The sequence below is a fragment of the Pantherophis guttatus genome, chromosome 7 (genome assembly GCF_059756535.1).
Source record: "Pantherophis guttatus breed Tessera chromosome 7, ASM5975653v1, whole genome shotgun sequence".
NCBI lineage: Eukaryota > Metazoa > Chordata > Lepidosauria > Squamata > Colubridae > Pantherophis > Pantherophis guttatus.
In genome coordinates, this window is record NC_142069.1 from 35,435,311 (window position 1) to 35,441,490 (window position 6,180).

Below are 6,180 nucleotides of genomic sequence, written 5' to 3' on the forward strand. Positions count from 1 at the left end.
ATGATTCGCCAGTTGCAACCCTTTCTAGATCGGGACTTCTTACGCACAGTCACTCATGCCCTCATCACTTCCCGTCTGGACTACTGTAATGCTCTCTACATGGGGCTCCCCTTGAGGTGCACGCGGAGGCTCCAACTGGTCCAGAATGCAGCTGCGCAGGTGATATTGGGAGCGACATGGCGCTCACATATAACACCTCTCCTACGCGAGCTGCACTGGCTCCCGGTGGTCTTCCGAGTGAGCTTCAAGCTGTTGGTTCTTACCTTTAAAGTGTTCCATGGCTTAGGACCTGGGTACCTACGAGACCACCTTCTGCAACCAATAACCTCCCACCAACAGCACGCTCCCACAGGGCGGGCCTCCTCAGGGTGCCGTCACTAAAGCAATGTCGACTGGTGATTCCCAGAGAAAGAGCCTTTTCTGTGGGGGCACCTACCCTTTGGAACAGGTTACCCCCAGGGATACGAATGATCCCAGATCTTCGTACTTTCCGTCGTGCACTTAAGACCTTTCTGTTTCACCAAGCCAGGCTGGCATAAATCTCTTCTAATTGTTCTAAATCTTTATGCTGAAGATTCTTAACCGATGAACCAAATTAGCTTAATCATCTTATATTCACATTTTATATGTATGTTATTTTAACTATTCACCGCCCTGAGTCTTTCGGGAGAAGGGCGGTATAAAAATTAAATAAATAAATAAATAAATAAATAAAATAAATAATGTACTCAGAAAAAAGTACTCATCCTTAGATGGCTACTATTCTAAGCAATTTTGCAACGGGAGATTCCACAGATCCCTGAAACTCTAAATTATACCTTGGGCAAGTTTAATATACTCTGAACTATGGTTATTTATTTCAGTCAACCATTCCAATCACATCTGATGCAACCATACATGCTTACTTTCAAATACAGTAAAAATATTTTCCTACAGTGGTTCTTAACTAGAAAATGAGATTTCTAATCATAAATGCTTATTTATGAATTTTTTTAGTAAAGGAGATTTTTCATTGGCCAAACATTAAACATACTGACCTCAGTTTTATCTAGCTTAAACTTCTGTTTTATTATACATCAAAACAGACATTGCCATGAGCATGAAGGAAATGTTTCACTTCTATTATGTTAACATAAAGGTTGAAACATCCATGTGGAGGAAATAGTCAACTGTGCATGACAATTGTGAGCATGACCAAATGATCAAAAGCCAATTCCCTTTTGCTTGTGTGTGATACATTTTAAAAGGGGTCAGACCAGTGGTGAAATCCAAATTTTTGTACTACCGGTTCTGTGGGCGTGGCTTGGTGGGCGTGGCTGGGGAAAGATACTGCGAAATCTCCTTTCCCATCCAACTCCAGGGGAAGGATACTGCGAAATCTCCATTCCCACTCCACTCCAGGGAAAGGATACTGCAAAATCTCTATTCCCACCCCACTCTGGGGTCAGTCAGAGGTGGCATTTGCCGGTTCTCCGAACTGCTCAAAATTTCCGCTACCAGTTCTCCAGAACCTGTTCATCCTTGGGTCAGATCTTTGATCTTCTGGTTATGCTTGTCAGTTTGACACTCTTGACCAACTTATGCATGTCCATGAATAAAGGTATAGTCTTCCACAACTCAAATCTGACTCCCACTATTTGGATTTGGACTTGGACATGTTCTCTGGTTGTGTTGCTTTCATGCCATGCCCTGGGTCATCACAGTTCTCTTGCAACAATATAGAAGCAGCAACTAGTTTTTATCTCACTTGGATCAGCTAAATTCAGCTAAAGCTGGCTAAGTGCTGTCTCAACTGTTTGGACCACTGTAGCCAGTGAGTACTCCTTTTCCCCAAGAATTGGGAAAAGGTAACTATGAATATTTCAGTCCCAAACTGGGACTCAGCAAAACACAATACATCTTTGTTTGGTGTAGTTTGCTTTAATTAAAAAACAAACAAACTCTGGAAAGCTTTAAAAGAAATTGGGGCATGAAGAAGTGTATCTAATGAAGTGAACAGAAAAAGTATAATCCCAGAAAATTTTGGAAACAAGTCAACAAGATGAATTTTCTCCCCCCACTATACATCTTCTTCATTTTGGGTGAATAAATAGGTCACAGATGTTTCAGCACTCCACATAGACATGCATTCTGTTCTGAAATAGAAAAGGGATGAAAAATATTTCACTTAGATACATTTAATATAATAAAAAAATACCAAAGCTCTTTTCGGGTACAGCATGGCTGTATACATCTACAATGGACATTCAAGGAGGATGTTTTATTAGTTCATTTTTATAGCCATTATCCAGTAGTCTAATTTTCTAAACAAAAAAATGTCTTTTTCCATAGCTCCTCCTTGGTCCTCTACACAATCACATTCATTGATATGATTCCTTTTGCCTCAAGGAGCAGCCTGTTGCGATCAGAACAAACCACCTAACAATAGCTGGTCTTGAATTAAAGGCCTGGAAAGCCAGCCTAAGAGGGGAACCAAGGAAAATCAACCTTTATTCTTGGCTTAGAGAAGCAGTGTTCCCTCCTTTTCCAAGTAGCTCTAAAAGATAATTTCTAAAAGGAAAGATAGAATAAAAATAAAATAAAAAATGATCTGAATATATGAGACTTTCACAAGCAGAAATCCACACATGGAGCATACAGTATCTATTGGAGGGAAGAAAATCTTCACTGCTTGCATTTTGTCCCTTTGCCCCTGAATATCTACTCAAGAGGAGATCTGAGTGGCTCCAGTCTGATCATGGGGACCGTGATTCAAAGTTGAAGATGGCAACCACAACAGTGCACTCAGAGCTCCATCTTTTTAATGTGTACTGATTGTATTGAATAGTTTTATGATGAACAAAGTGTAGTCATGTTTTACTGCATTTTTATTACAACTTAGAGGAGATAGTTTAAATTTTTAGGTATTTTTAAAACACCTTCAGTACCAGGGAGGGATGTTAGTTCTAAATATTCATAATTACTTTTTACCAATTTTTTGGAGAAAAGAAGTATTATTGGGTACAATAGCCAAATTTTCTAAGTGTAAGACATTAGTGGCTTCATGCAACACTAGTTGCTAGAAAAAAGTTATTGATAAGGAACAGAATGGAATTACAGAAATCATGCAGCACAAAAGATAAAACAGTTCTTCCTTATATACAACAGTGTGGAAGATACGGCACGGAAGTTTAGTGGCAAGCACCTCTTTTGCTCATGCTTATAGATTATATTACAGTTTGATTAGATTATTAGATTATAATAGTTATATCATGCAGTTTGAAAGCATGTAAAAAATGCAAGTAGAAAAATAGGGACCACCTTTGGTGGGAAAGTAACAATGTTCTGTGCGCCTTTGGCGTATAGTCATGCTGGCCACATGACCACAGAGACATCTTCAGACAACGCTGGCTCTTTGGCTTTGAAACGGAGATGAGCACCGTCCCCTAGAGTTGGGAACGACTAGCACATATGTGTGAGGGGAACCTTTACCTTTACCTTATATATTATATTAGTTAAATCCATTTCTTTCCCATTCTGCTTATATTAGTGAAATAGTTAAATTATTATTTTTAAATGATACATAGGAAGCTTGGCTTAAGGTAGATGTATGATTTATATGTTTTCTTGCTATTTGGTAAAACATTGCTTAGGTTTAAGATATACATGTTTAAGTTATATAATTTGTAGTAATACATTCCTTATTATCCTTCTGAGAGGCATAACGGGACATAAAGGAACCATTAATATTCTGTTTCATTTAATAAAATCCCTGAATTTTTTCCTCAGTTTCTCCTTTGAAGCTGAATTAAACTTACTACCTTGCTAAGGCAAAACAATCTGTAATAAAAAGTAGTCACCTAGACTGACACTTAAGCTGAACATATGTTCTTCTTGGCTCACCTTTTCCTGATAAGCTGCATGATTACCCATGCTACATCATCATTCTTATCTGAGCAGACAGATCAGCGTCTACTAAAGACTTTTCAGTCTCACTCATATTTTGAGATCAGTTATTAAATTGCCATTGTTGGTAAAATTTAATGAATCAAAAAGTTGACGTTACATTCCTGATATCAGCCATGAATATTATCAAATATTTTATTCATGGAAATTCTAGTCTGCATTCCAGCAAAATAAATGTAACATTCATATTGTTTTTTACATGGCACTCTCAAAGTTAATACAAGGACTCTTTGAAGTAGCAAAAATGCTGATAATTTATTTTTTAAAAAATGCTGTGGGTGCAATGCTGTTTTGACACCGGTAATAAGTACTTTTCAGGTATTACAAAGGTTTTAGTTCTGTAATGTGTACGCATAATTTATGATGCCCTTATTTCAATGCTAGACTCAGCAGAACAGAGCTCCATTAGACATACTATTCATCAGAATAACACTTGGTAATAATTATATTTTTCCAGCGGCCATCACAGGGACCAATACAGAATGATTCATAGCGTTTTTTCTACAGAAAGATTATTGCATCATTCTGGCTAAATTGGTAGGAACAACTTGAACCCTATCAAATAGACCGATTTGTAATAAAACATTATATGGACAGATAAAATGAAATTGATCTTTGCTTATTAAATTATTAAAATATTAAAATATTTAGTACCTATTTTTTAAAATCTCCAAGATAGTTTGCAAAGCATCAATAGCTAGAAAATGTACAAATAATATAAAACAGATTCATCATATAGGGTGTAAACCTGGAATTTACTCAAGATAACTTCAGTGTAAAACTCCTAAAGAGAATGTTGATGACTCTGGCCAAATGGTCAGACATGTTGCTTTGTTTGGAAGATGCCTCTCAAAGGATTATTCTGCTTACAAAGTAGGTGCTTTGGGGCAGAAAAGGGTTCCAGTTTCTCTTCATTCAAATAAATCAGGTTTAAATTGTTTAAAGTTGTTTTTACTGTTTTTCATTTTATTTTCTTAGATAACTGCATTCTTCAAGATGGGATTAGATAATTGCTGGCCTCAAAGTGTTGCTAAATTACAGCTCCAAGCATTTATCCTCAGTGGCTATACTCGAACTGCAAGAAATGCAACAATTCTAAGTCTGTTGGTTGTCCAACGTTAGCATAGCCTGTAACCATAGGTAGTCCTTGACTTACAACAGTTCATTTAGTGACCATTCAAAGTTAGCACTGAAAAAAGTGGTTTATGACCATTTTTTACACTTAATACCGTTGCAGCGTTCCCATGGACACATGATCAAAATTCAGAAGCTTGGCAACTGGCATATATTTATGACTGAGATCATGTGACCACCTTTTGCGACCTTCTGACAAGCAAAATCAATGGGTAAACCATATTCATTTAACAACCATGGTACTGACTTAACAAATGCAGGGATTCATTTAACAACTGTGGCAAGAAAGGTTGTAAAATGGGGCAAAACTCACTTAACAACTATCTTGCTTAACAACAGAAATTTAGGGCTCAATTGTGGTCATAAATCAGGTATCATCTGTACTATGCAGTTGTTAGAAAATGTAACTTTTCCTACACTTACTTTTAAATAGGAATAAGAGAAGACAACATAAAGAGTGGCTCATGAACTACTTACTTGTTCTTACTAAGCAATGTCAGGGTGTTTCTTTCTTTTTACATTATTTTTATTATTCTGAATAATAATTGTAACAGTAGAAGTAAGAGTTGCAGCTGAAGTTAGACTTCTTAGTAAAATGTTTTGCTCTAATAGGCTTCACCTTGCCAACAATATACAAGTTCTTTTTAAAAAAAGTAAGGAAAGCATGCAAAATATGACTTCTAGAATTCTTCCCAATTGTTTCATCACTCTAGTGTTGTCCACTAGAGGTCCCCAGACTAACAAGAAGTTGTCATTTTACTTAAAAAAAACTTTTCAAGCACATAAAGTAAGTAAACAAATTGGATATTTAGTGAGCAAGAAACAGATGACAGCAGAGTTCATTACTAGTTTTGCAATGTTACTGTTATTATTTAGGTAGTATCTGAATGTTTAAGCAATATGTCATGGGCTGTGTATGAATGAAGAAGGTATGAAAATATTTAACGTCAAGAAAAATCTTTCAAATTGCAAGATCAGAACATAGTTATGTTCACATGCTAAATTAAAATTTAATGCACTGAGCACATGGAAGCATATAACTTTTAGAGCACTCAGTGAACTGAAGCAAGCACCACAGAGTAGGGATAAGTGAAAGGTGCC

General features: G+C 36.6%; 1 long non-coding RNA gene across 1 annotated transcript; it reads right to left on the minus strand.

The window, feature by feature from the left end:
• Positions 1 to 1,900: 1,900 nt before the first annotated feature.
• LOC117655583 (uncharacterized) lies at positions 1,901 to 5,706 on the minus strand. Its single transcript, XR_004588725.2, has 2 exons — positions 5,557 to 5,706; positions 1,901 to 2,135 (listed from the first exon to the last, which is right to left on the minus strand). It is a non-coding gene; the product is annotated as an uncharacterized LOC117655583 (long non-coding RNA).
• Positions 5,707 to 6,180: the final 474 nt, after the last annotated feature.